We start from the raw sequence: 13,353 nt of genomic DNA, 5'->3' as shown, positions 1-13,353 counted from the left end.
ATGAAGTTGAGGTCACATAGTTTAGCTCTTGAAACATGACTGCACAGGTGCTTAACAATGAAAAGTCCTCTATACCTGTGCTTAGAGTAGGATGCCAGGTCCAAAGAGACGACTGCTGGGCCTTTGCAAGAGATGTCTCACAGCACAGTGTGTAGTATTTCTCTATCCTCCGTGAGAACCAGAAATGGTAGAATTCCTTGCTTCTCCTACACTCGAGGTTAGCAATGGGACTTTCCTTAGGGCCAGTTTCTGTTGAATTTGAGCTAAGAGTTGCCTCATAAACACAGTACAACCAGGAAGTAGTAGAGAGTGACATAAGATTTCTTAGGAAACTCAGAGGTCAGAAGGTAGCAGTTAAGGATTTAACGGAGGTGACCCACAAAGCGGGAGTATTTCCTGGGGGATTTCAAGAATTGGATCAAATCATTCAATCAATCAATCAAGTGCAGAGCAAAAGGAACTGAACCCTTAAAGATCAGAGGTGAGAAAGCAGAGTGAATAGATGGTGAATGTTGCCTAGGGTGTAGGCGCTCTACCAATGGGAGGGGCTGAGACTTGGTGGTGCGGAAAAATCGTGTTGAAAAAGAATCTGGGCTGAGAATCCAGTTTAGTGGGAAGTCACTTGCCTTGCTTGTGCAAGATCCAGGGTTCAGTCCCTAGAATCACACACACACACACACATACAAAAATCATACTTAGAATGAAAAAAATTAGAAGCTTAAGAGCATTCATATTCCCAATTTCATGGAAAATGAAAGTATCCATGCAAAAACTTCATTTCTACAATATACCCAGTTCAGGGTTCTTCAGTACCTCTGATTCCTTACAAAATATGCATATTCATGTATAAATGTGAAATATAATAAAATATGTGTACCAAGAAAAGTACATTTGGAGATGGGAGATGGCTCAGTTGGTATAACATCTGCCCTACACACATGAAGACTTGAGTTCGAATCCCCACACCTATGTAAAAAGCTGGTTGTGACAACACAATTTGTAATCCTAACCCTGAGGAAGCAGAGACAGGAGGATCCCTAGAACTCACTGGCCAACCAGCCTAGCCTAATTGGTAAAGCTCTAGGTTCAGTGAGAGGCTCTGGCTCAAAAATAAGGCAGAGTGTGACAAAGGAAGACACCTGTTCTGCATACACACGTGTGCACAGACACAAGTGTGTGTACACACACACACACATGATGCGAAGACACTGTTTTCCCTTAAGCCTATATTTCATATATTTCATAGTTCTGAAGAATAAAAAGTTGCACTTTGTTACATGTCTGGTTTGCTGTTCAGCACAATGTCTGTGTTTATCGATCACATGTGCGGCAGTACCTTACCAGGTGAAAACTATTTTACCAATTATGGGCCGTTGGTCAACATCTTCTTCTGGCAGGGTACTTTCTAGTTGCTAAAATTCTTCAGTGTGTGTTGTCACGCTGGACCCTGCTAGTCGTACCAAAGCCATCTGTCACACCTTGTTTGAGAAAACACGCGCGCACACACACACACACACACACACACACACACACACACACACACACACGGAAGGAGAATTGCTAAACTCACAGGTTCAAACTGTTGACAAAAACCCAACATGTTAGAGTCCTTGCAGTGAGTAGGGGACACAGGAAGATGTCCTGGATGGGTGTATCAAATGCTAGATGAGGAATTGTAAGGAGCCTGGGCAATTGGCAAGAAAGCCAGCGTGGGATGTAAAGTGAGTGAGCTCACTTTTGGAAGAGCTAAGTTTCCAGTGACAGGATAAATAACCACGTGCGGAGGGCTGTGCTGCAGCCAGAGTGGAAACAGGAAAGCAAAGAAAGGGGATAGGTCCGAGGGACAGTGTAGGGTTGGCAGTTTCTCTAACACAAGCCACCAATCCAGGAACTGAGGAGGGAGGGAGGGGGGAAGGCCCTGCACAAGCTGAGCCCTCAGAGGCCCAGGAAAGGATGCAGGAAAAGGAAGAGACCGCCTTTCAAAGGTGCTGATGAGCACAGATCCTGCTGCCTAGCTCACAGGAGACCTTCCGCTCCTACCTAAGGAATAATGTGATGCAAGCCCCACTGGCTTTATGTTCTCTATTGTTTCAAAGATGCATCTCCGGGCTCAGGGCTCAGGAGCACTTGGCACTTGGCAAGGATTCTTCTGTGGGGCATTGGCATCTCCCACCCGGAAGAGTTGTGAAATCGATTAGTTGCAGATGAAAATGGACAGATGGGGATGGCATGTCCTCTCCCTACTGGTCTCTCTCCACCATCAGATCATGGGATTGTGCTTCCCTACACTCTTCAACCATTCGTTAGGAAATGGATTGTCTTTTGTTTGGGGCCATGAGCACTGGGGTGGATATACCCTCCCCCGACTGAGAAGGAGCCATTGGGTAGATGTGGGATGCAGACTTCTTTTTGTGTATGTGTGTGTTGGGGTTTCATGGACTTTTCCTAAAGGCTTATTAAACATCTCTGGAAAATTTAGATTTTAGCTTCACTCAAACAATGACCTGTTTACTCTATTTTATCTATTCTATTCTATTTTATCATGTTTTACTTGTGGAGGAAAAGGATAAAGAAAAATAGAGATGGGAGAAAAGGCAGAGGACCAGATACCAGGAGGGAGTTAAACCTACTAGGTCAGACGGCACTTCACTAATAACTGGACCCCAGGGTTTCCTGATAGGCAATATTCAAAATATCGATTTCTTTCAGTATGCCTTAGTTACATTAATGTCTTGCAATCACTTTGTGCTACACATGGATGACTTAGACACTCAGACCGGCTCCCACACGTGATTAAAATATATTTCTTTGCTTCTACTTCTCTCATCTCTATTAATATATATTAAAGCCACCAACTCATGCTTTAAAAATAAAATTTTATTTTACCTTCATGTCTGCGCGTGTTTGTGTGGAGTTGCAGGTGGTTGTGAGCTCCTGCAGTGTGGGGGCTAGGACCTGAACCCCCATGCCCCGTGGAAGAGGCTAGCGCTCTTATTGGTTGAATTGTCTCATCACCACAGCAATGACTGGTAAGCTGCAGGTCATCCTGGCTTACTCAGCTTTGGGAAAGGCCTCCCTGGCTTTTTATGAAAGCTTTTGGAACCCTTTCCTTGTTCATTTGTTGTGAAATTTCTTAATGTGTGCAACACTGGCAGCCTAGGGAGTTTTTCCTGTGTCAATATATATATATATATATATAATTTTCTGTGTTCTTAGCTTGAGATTCCTAATTCTCACCACTCAGACATTACACTTCCTAGGCATGCTGTTCCTAGATCTGCCCCCTCTGTCTCTTCACCCTTCTCTCTCCCTCTTTTCCCTTCCTCTCCTCTCTCCCTCTCCTTCACTCCCCCCTCTTTCTTCCTCTCTGTCCCTTTCTTCCCCCCTCTCTCTCTCCCTCTTTTCCTCTCTCCATCTCTTCCCTCTTTCCTCTCCTCCTAGAATATTTTCATTGTAAATCCCCCTCCCTCTCTCTCTCTCTCTCTCTCTCTCTCTCTGTGTGTGTGTGTGTGTGTGTGTGTGTGTGTGTGTGTGTGTGTACTGAGGACAGAACCTAGAACCTCGGGTTTAATAAGCAAGTACTCTGCCACTGAGCCACACCCTAGCTCCTGGTTTTAAATCTTATATATATATATAAGATTTAAAATATATATATATATATATATTTTCCCCTGACTGTTAATGCTCAGGGACCTGGTCCTTCCCTCTTAGAACTTTGAGTATTTCTCTATTATCTTCTATCATTTACTGTGTGACTGGGTACCTATTTCACTCTTATTCCTTTGTGAGTAAGCAATTATTCCTTCTAAAATACACAGGATTTAAACTTCATTATGAAAATTAAATACATCAAGGACAGCCTTGGGGGTGTGGTTGTGAGACAGGTACCAGGCTTCCACAGTCTCAGCATAAATAAAATATTATAGCAGGACTGGGACAGCATGCTTTCGCCAGCTACAGGTATATGTTTTTCTTAGAGCCTCCCCAGGGAAAATAAAGCTCAAGAGGGCCATCTGGGGGTCTGACAGTCTTTCAACCATGGGGCTCAGCTGTTCAGGGCAATGCACAGGTTTAAAAACAAAACAATAAAGCCTGGTGTATACCTTACAAAGACTTGCTAGCTGCCACCCTAATCCAATGTCTTACCAAAGTCACCTGCTGCCCTTGAAATCTGAGGTTATACACAGCAATCAACCTGGCAGATGTGACTCCTAAGAAGCAGGCGTTCCTTGGATAGCTCCACTGGAAGGAGGCAGAGCTTTCAGGAAGTTGGGATTCATGCGGGACGTCAGGTATTGTGGGGACAGCATGGGACTACAGTCCTGTTTTGCTTTCTCTTTAGCAGCGATAGAAGAGGCTTTGTTCTGCCCTACACTAACACTTTGAAACTGATGCTGAATAACAGAGCCTGTGGTGAGCCAAGGGAGACATTTTCTCTTTATAAGTTAATTGTCTTTGGCTACTTTGTGGGTTCTTCTTTCTTCCACCCTCTCCACCCCCTTTTTCCCACTCTTTCAACTCCCTAACCCTAGAGAAAAAAAGCATAGAGAGGAAAAAAAAAAGATTCCTGAATAAAGTCAGGGATTGGAAAGGGGCAACTTTGTTAGATTACTACTTCCTGCTGATTAGGGGCAAGATCTTCATCATCAAGATATCTAATTTCTTCTTCTTGTTTCTTCTTTGTGCACAACAACTTAGCAAGGCATGGCCAACAACAAACAACAATAAACAACAACCAACAACAATCCACCAGCAACCCACCCCACCTCTTGGGGCCCTAGCATTTATACACCCGCGGAGCATTTCCCAGAATTCCAAGTGTCACAGCTGCCAAAAATCACACCCACCCACCCCCACTTCCCCTGCTACTAAAGCACAAGACACATCATAGTCAGCTGCTGTGGACAAGCTTAAGCAGCCCCATGTCCCATACCTGGGGTTAAAATGAAAGCATATTCTTATAACATTTCTGTGGATTTCTTAAAAAAAGAAAGCAAGATTCCAAACTGTCACCACACTTATGTATTTTATTATAGTGATGAAAGTGACCTGACATAGTAGAGGAGGAGACTGTGCACTATTAATATCATGTTTCATTTCCTATGGTTGCCAGGTAAGTATAAAAAAGTGAGGTCAAGAAAATGACTATCCAGGCTTGGGAGACAGTTCTAGTGAAGCACTTGGTATACAAGCACAAGGACCTGAGTTCAATCCCCAGAACCAACATTAAAAAACAAACAAACAATAAAAAAAAAAAAAACATACATGTGGCGGTACAAGTTTGTATTCCAAGCTCTTGAGGAAGAAACAGGCAGATTCCTCAGGCTGGCTCACTGGCCGTCCAGCTTAGCCCATATTGGCAGCTCCAGGCCAATGAAAGACTCTGTCTCAAAAAAAAAAAAAAAAAATCACAATTGAGGTGGATGGGACAACATTGGAGGTTGACCTCAGGCTTCTGCACTTATGCATACATGGACCCATACATACATACATGTGCATACAACTCAGAAAGAGATGGCTCTATCTGTCTAGGTGGACATATCTGCATTTCCTTCAAAAGCAAGTTAATCTGTCTTAAAGGGCACTATAGAAATACTTTGAATGATGGCATGTAGGTAGGCCATAAAAAAGAACACCACCCTGGGAGCCACTGCAGAGTAGAATGGAATGAGGTTAGCAGAGAAAGTAAATGTCCTCACTACTCACGTTTATTCTGAACTCCACACTTTTTCTAGGAGGATAGGTGCTTAAGAGTTCAGCAGGGCAGGTGGGAGAAAAGAGCAGTCATGAGCTTAGCGGGGCAGCAAATATGGAGTCATACATGTTTGAAGGTTCCTATGAAGGTTCCTAGCATAGGAAGTAAACTAACTCATCTCCTGCTCATGTCAAGCTGATGAATGCTAAAAACCGAACCACGATGTTCTCTTGAGACCAAAAGTTGCAAATGATTGGATGAGAAAGGATTTAAAAGCAAAAATTTTCAATCATAGCGACTGGCTGATAATACCGCTCCTATCCATCGATATGATAGCGTTTCACATCAGTGGCCAGGATACGTGGCCCACACTGATAGATTAACATGCAGAGGATGATAACTTCAGGCTTGGACACTGACAACGGAAAGACAGACGGGAAGAAGAGATGGAGGCCGAGGAAGAAGCAGACAACTTACACATAATGAAAGCATGATAAAATTACTTTAGCAGACAAAAAAAAAATCAGAATTATATTAACTTATATCCTCATGTCAGCTGAAGCACATACGATGTAGAAAAGAAGAAGTCCGACAAGTGGTAAGAAGACAAGAAAGAGCATGGGTGACAGGCCTATAGGACCTGCAGTGGCTGTGGGCACGAGTCAGACCTTTGCAGAAAACACCAGAGAGTAAATGCAGTAGAAAACACAGCTGACGAAGAGGGAGACAGAAATGGAAAAGGACTTGAAAAGTCACACAGCACAAAAGTAAGCAAACAATACTGTCCTCAATATCTAAAATTCAAAAAGAAAATAAGTAAAGATAGGAAACGAGGAATAAAAGTAAAATTGCTTTAGTGAAACTTGCTCACGCATGTACTGGGGTGACACACAGGTATTTCTGTGAGAGTCAGAAGCTGGGCTGGGTGCTGTGCCCTGCACTTGTTAATCACTGCCAAATCAGACGAGAAGGTAAAAATGAGAATAGATTCTGTAGGAAAAGAAAAAATAAGATAAGATGACTTGTGAATGATTGCCCCGCCTCCTAAGACATCTCGGAACCAACCAGAAAAGATAAATGTGAGTTAACACAGCTCAGTGAGCTACGCGGGCTGCAGGAGGTGGAAGATTGTGGATGGAGGAGTCAAACACTGGAGCACTCAGGCAAGACTTCTGAGACGACTTTTAAATAATCTAATATTAAAGTTACAGTCGAAGTGGTAATTAACAAATCAATCATCCTCAAGGGAAATAAGTTTTCACTTCTTCTAGAGAGGATGAGCACAGGCAGAAACATCAGTCCGCGCGGCTGTTCTCATGACGGCCTTGAGGACGTGGTGAGTGAGCTGCAATGCTTCTGCAGGGGATGCCCCGCAGAACACCACAGCAGAGCCTGCTGTAGAGAGGGGCTGGTTCACCCTGGGGATGGCACCACTGGTTCAACGGCATAGGGGGAGCCTCAGAAAAGGTCAAAGTTCAAATTTCCAACTAAGACTTCTACGGAAGCTGTTTGCCTTTCAGACCGCCAGAAAGCAAGATGTCACAGTCTGAACAGTGCTTAGCTAAAGATCATGGAGAGAAGATTTATAATTGTGATACTTGTATATGGAAAGGGTTTTTCGTATTTATTCTATGTGTATGGGGGGTTTTAGTTACACGGTCTGAACACTGTGCCCACAGAGGCCAGAAGAGGGCACTGGATCCCTGACTGCAGTTATAGATGGTTGTGACCCAACAAGTGGGTGCTGGGATTTGAACTCAGATCCTCCATAAGAGCAGCAAGTACTCTTAACTGCTGAGCTGTCCATCCAGCCCCCAATATTTTAAAAATGATTTATTTATTCTTTTTTATTTAATAAAAAGTTTTTTATTAAATATTTTTATTTTTTACATATATAATTTATATTTTTACACATATATACCATAAACTACCTACATCAAGAAGAACCATGAAACAATCAGGAATTGTATAGATGTTATATCCTTAGTGTTTTTGTTATTTGTATTTGGCAGCCTTGAAGAAAACATCTTTCCTATCTTGGTGAGTATAAAATTCTGAATGTAAATCAATATCTATCATATCTCATCATTATCAACTTAAAACATCTATCTAGACTTAAAACATCTTAACTCCTAAACAACTAAGCTTAATTGTAAAACTAAACTATCTGGTCTTCAACCCTATCAGAGACTTGAGAAGGAATAAAATCAATTACCTGAGTATTCAGGGAGTGCAGGTTAGCAGCTTCCCAAATGAGAAGATGACAGAGACAGTTTGCTATCTGAACAGTCACCCAAAACTCTGTATAGTGTTGGAGCATCATCTTCAGCCTTCTGGCCCAATGTATCTGACAGACATATTTGCGAGACAGGAACTACTGAGGCCTTGCTTAACCTGTCTTGGCAGAGTTGGCCATCGACTCTGCCTGTATCCAAGCTTGCCCTTTTTTAGGCAGAATTCTGTCTGTGGTAAATTGTTAGTTGATCAAACATGGTCATATCAATTACAAGTCTATTTTATCACAATAATATACACCCTAGGTGCAACAGATAGATATGACTCTATAGAAAGATAAGGTAAAATAGATAAGGTCTTCAAAAACCTCAGAGACATACAGAATATGACATTTAAAGATGTTTTTATCATTTTAAAGATTGACAATGAGACAGGTTAACTCCTGACAACACTCAGCCTTCCTCAAAGAGGATGATGAGCATCAAAGAACCTCCTTATGGAGATGGCTTCAAATGTGGCAAACCAGCCACCGGTCAGAATGTCCTCGTTTCTACCACAGATTTATATATTCTTATCTTACGTGTGTGGGTGTGTTTACCTGCACGTGTGTCTGTGTACCATGTTCATGCATTACCTATGGAAGCCAGAGGAGAGTATCAGATCCCCTGAAACTACAGTTAGAGATGGTTGTGAGCGGCCATGTTGGTGCTGGGAACCGAACCTGGGTCCTCAGCAGAAGCAGCAAGTGTTCTTAACTGCTGAGTTATTTCTTTAGTCCTTAGATGTGTTTTAAAGATATAGAGACATATATATAGGAAACTAAGGGAACAACTATAATTTTTTTTTTATTTTTTACATAGGAACTTCTCGTGGCAGCTTCCTACACTATCTGCTACCATGCATTACATAAGTGTATGACAGGGTTTTTGTTTTGTTTTGTTTTGTTTTGTTTTGTTTTTGCTTTTTGTTGATTTGTTCTTTTAATGTAGCATATAAACATATGCATCTGGTCTGTATGTCTGACTATATGATAAATCCCTAAATCCTTCACAGACTTCATTTTTTTAAAAAAGATTTATTTATTTATTTATTTATTTATTTATTATGTATATAGTGCTCTGCCTGCATGTACACCTACTGGCCAGAAGAGGGCATCAGATCCCATTGTAGATGATTGTGACCCATCATGTGATTGCTGGGGATTGAACTCACAACCTCTGGGAGAGCCATCAGTGCACTGAGCCATCTCTCCAGCCCCACAGTATTCACTTCTACGGACTAACACAGAGAGTATGCTTACTGTTCCTTTTGACTATCACCCTGCACCCTCCCCTCCCCCATCCACTGCCACCCCATCCCCCTTTCCAGGAAGGTTGAACACAGGGCCTCCTGTATGCCAGGCAATCATTCTACCTAGACTGAGAAATTTTTTTTCTGGTAACTTTTTTAAAAAATGTCTGTTTCATTTATTAAACTTTTAAAACTAAGAGAGGCATGAGTCAAGCATGCAGACCAAACATAGCTAACACTAACCCTCCCTGAATTTGAACTTAGCTCTCCTATGTTACCGCCTTGCATTCTCTCTGGCATGCCTTACGAATTGCCAGGGTCTCAGTTTTGTTTGTAATATGGGGATAAAAGCACCAAACTTGCCGAGCTCTGGAAGGATAAGTTAATATGTATAACATTTTAAAGTTGCTGAGCACATAGTAATCACATTATAAATAGGAGCATGGATTTAATAGTTGTGAAGTATTTACCCTAAATTGTTTTTATTAGTAGTTATTTTTTATCAATTTTAAAAGAAAAAAAACTGAAATGTTTTACAAGTGGTACTTTCATGTTTTATAAAATCACACATCTCTATGAAATTAATAAATTGGCTTTCATGTAAATTTTCTCATTTTTCTTCAAGTTTAATGAAGTAAATATGGTATACTACTTAAAGTGTAATAATATCTCTACAGACCCACTGGATTTTTAAGGACTGGAGATAATACTGAATTTACTTGTCACTTTTGTTCTTGTTCTCTTTTGTTTCCAGGCAGTGTCTCACTGTGCAGCCCTGGCTGGTCTGGAGCTGCTCGTATAGAACAGGCTGGCCGCGGGAGCCTTCCGGGTGCTAGGGAAGGGTGTGTGTCAGACCTGCGGGGTCTTTTTTTTTTTCTTCCTTTTTCTTTTCTTTCACTGCTGGGGATTAAAGCCAGGGCCAGAGCAGGCCTTGCACATGCTAAATAAGTGCTCTTCTGGAGAGGGCCAACCACCCCCCATCTTTAGCTTTTCATATATTTTATCTGCCCTGATTTTTACTGTTTTTTAATTTTGTGTATTGTCTCTCACTGACATGTTGAACACATTTTTTGAAGAACGAAACAAAACAAAAACTAAGCAAACAATGAAAATGTTTACCTGTTGTTTTAAAAATTATGTATTTAGAATTTTTCAGGAGTGCATATGTGGTATGTATGTATGTGTGTATGTATGTATGTATGTATGTATGTATGTATGTAATTTTTGTTGCTGTTGTGCCCGGGGCTTTGTACACGCTAGACCAGCACCTCTCTGTTGTAGGGCTGGCCTACTGTGTAGTGAGAGGGGTGCTGCGATTAAAGTATTAAGGGCTATGGTAGGTTGTTAAGCTTTTGTGGGGTGGGCTGACCTCAAAAGAGACCGAGGCAGCTCTTGCTTGACTTGAACGTGTTCCTCTGATAGCTGTGAGAGAAAACCATGACTCACTCTGCAGCCATACAAGCTCTTGCTTTGCAAATACTTCATCCTGGCATTATCTAGTGTTGCCTTCACCAGAGGCTGCTGATCTGAACTTTCAGTCTGAAGCTGGGGGGGAGACACCCTTCCTCCAGACCCATTCTTATATAAGCAACCCTTACCAGGCTTAGTGGGAGCCTACATACTCACACACACATACACATACATTCACACATACATAGTCACACTCACACACACACTCACACACATACACACACACACTCACACACATACATTCACACACATACACACTTACACACACACTCACATACACACACTCACACACATACATTCACACATACACACTCACATATACACTCACACACATACATTCACACACATACACACTTACACACACACTCACACACATACATTCACACATACACACTCACATATACACTCACACACATACACACTTACACACACACTCACACACATACATTCACACATACACACTCACACACACTCACACACATACATTCACACATACACACTCACACTCTCATACACACTCACACACATACATTCACACACATACACACTTACACACACACTCACATACACACACTCACACACATACATTCACACATACACACTCATACACACACACTCACACACATACATTCACACATACACACTCACATATACACTCACACACATACATTCACACACATACACACTTACACACACACTCACACACATACATTCACACATACACACTCACATATACACTCACACACATACACACTTACACACACACTCACACACATACATTCACACATACACACTCACACACACACTCACACACATACATTCACACATACACACTCACACTCTCATACACACTCACACACATACATTCACACACATACACACTCACATACACATACACACATACACACTCACACACATGACATGAACACAGGAAGGGAACTTGTCAGGAAGAAGAGGTTCACTGTGCAGGCCTAAGAGAAGATCGTGGGAGTAAACATGTATTATGTACATATATGAAATTGCCAGAGAATAAATAAAATAAAGTTAATGGGGCTAGATGTGGCTTAGTTGATAGTGTGCTTGCTTAGCATACACAAAGCCTTGGGTTCAATACCCAGCACTGTGTAAACCAGCTGTGGTGGTGAGTGCTGTAGTCCCGGCACCAGGAAGAGGGAGGTGGGAGGACTAGAAGTTCAAGGGGAAAATCCAGAGGCCAGGGAGGATCAGAGCAAAACAAGAAGAAAGAGAAAAATTTGATGCACTGGGATGCACTGATGTGCACCTGGGAACTTGAAACTGTGGTTGCCTGTGCAAGACCCACACAAGACAAACATTGTAGGCGGGGGCATGCAGGGCCTTGCCTCTGGCCCAGGCTGGCTTGTAGGCTGCCAAACTAACTCCAGGTTCAGTGAGATACCCTGTCCCAAGGAAATGAGATGGAGAGTGACACCTAACATACCCCTTCGTCTCCTTTTGATAGACGTACCTCACATTCATATTCTCTCATAAAATTTCTTTGTTTCTTTCTTTCTCTCAATTTGTTTATTTATTAGTATACAGTGTTCTGCCTGCATGTCAGAAGAGGGAACCAGATCTCATTATAGATGGTTGTGAGCCACCAGGTGGTTGCTGGGAATTGAACTTGGGACCTCTGGAAGAACAGCTAGCACTCAACCTCTGAGGCATCTCTCAGCCCCTCATAAATTTTCCTAAAAGCCAGGGAGGAACACACAACATCAACTATCGACAAGATGCAGTAGCTTCATTTAGTATCTCTTCAAACCCAAAGTACCATATTTTAAACACTGCTCTAATTTTTATTTGTATAAAATCACCGTGACTTTATACTTGGCGTTCTAAGTAATTTGTTCCTTCTGCGTACTTTGCTGCATTTATTTCAGACATAAGTTTCAATTTTGAATGATAACATTTAAAAGCGACCCCAAGGTAAAAGGCATGGGACAACATAAAAAATGAAGTCACTTTTCTTATGTTTCCCATTGGCAAATTACGGTATTTCTCCTGCCACTGGGCTTTGTCTAATGATGTGACCTTTCTTGTGTTAACAGACAACAAACAAAAAAACTGCCAGACTGTGATAAAATACAGGTTTTAAGTATAAAATGAATTAAGCTAAGAAGAGTCACGAAGGTCAAGAGCACAGGAAGAATTAAGTTGGAGCGGTGATTTGTTTTTGACACGTGCAGTGCCAGGTTTCCCCCAAGGTTATTTGTTTGAACTTTCACTGCTTAATAACTGCATTAGAAAATGTAATTTTCATTTTTAAAAAAGGAGCAACACTAGGGGTTGTTGACTAATGTTTGCACAGCTCCAGTGTTTGTTACTCAGAACTCTTTGGTGTTCACCTTCTGCCAGGTAATGGAGACACGCTAGTGAAGGGTCAGCAACAAATCCTGACCTCCTGTGACTTAAGGATTTACAGAAGACATGGGTTTCTGCTGCCCTACATTGGGGGTGGGGGTGGGGCTTGGGTCAAGCTGTGAAAGGGGAAATACAGGTGGATGCTGTGCCCAGCTAATTCAGACTGCTAAACAGAGTCCTAAAGGAAGGATGTGACGTACATATACACTCCATGCATGCAAAGGAGAAAGAACAGAACACATTCTAACACAAAAAGCTCTTTTTCTGGTGACTGAGAGTCA

This window comes from Acomys minous (genome assembly GCF_964271855.1).
Source record: "Acomys minous genome assembly, chromosome: 17".
NCBI lineage: Eukaryota > Metazoa > Chordata > Mammalia > Rodentia > Muridae > Acomys > Acomys minous.
The sequence above is the reverse complement of the archived record's forward strand: the minus strand, read 5'-3'. Positions refer to the sequence as shown.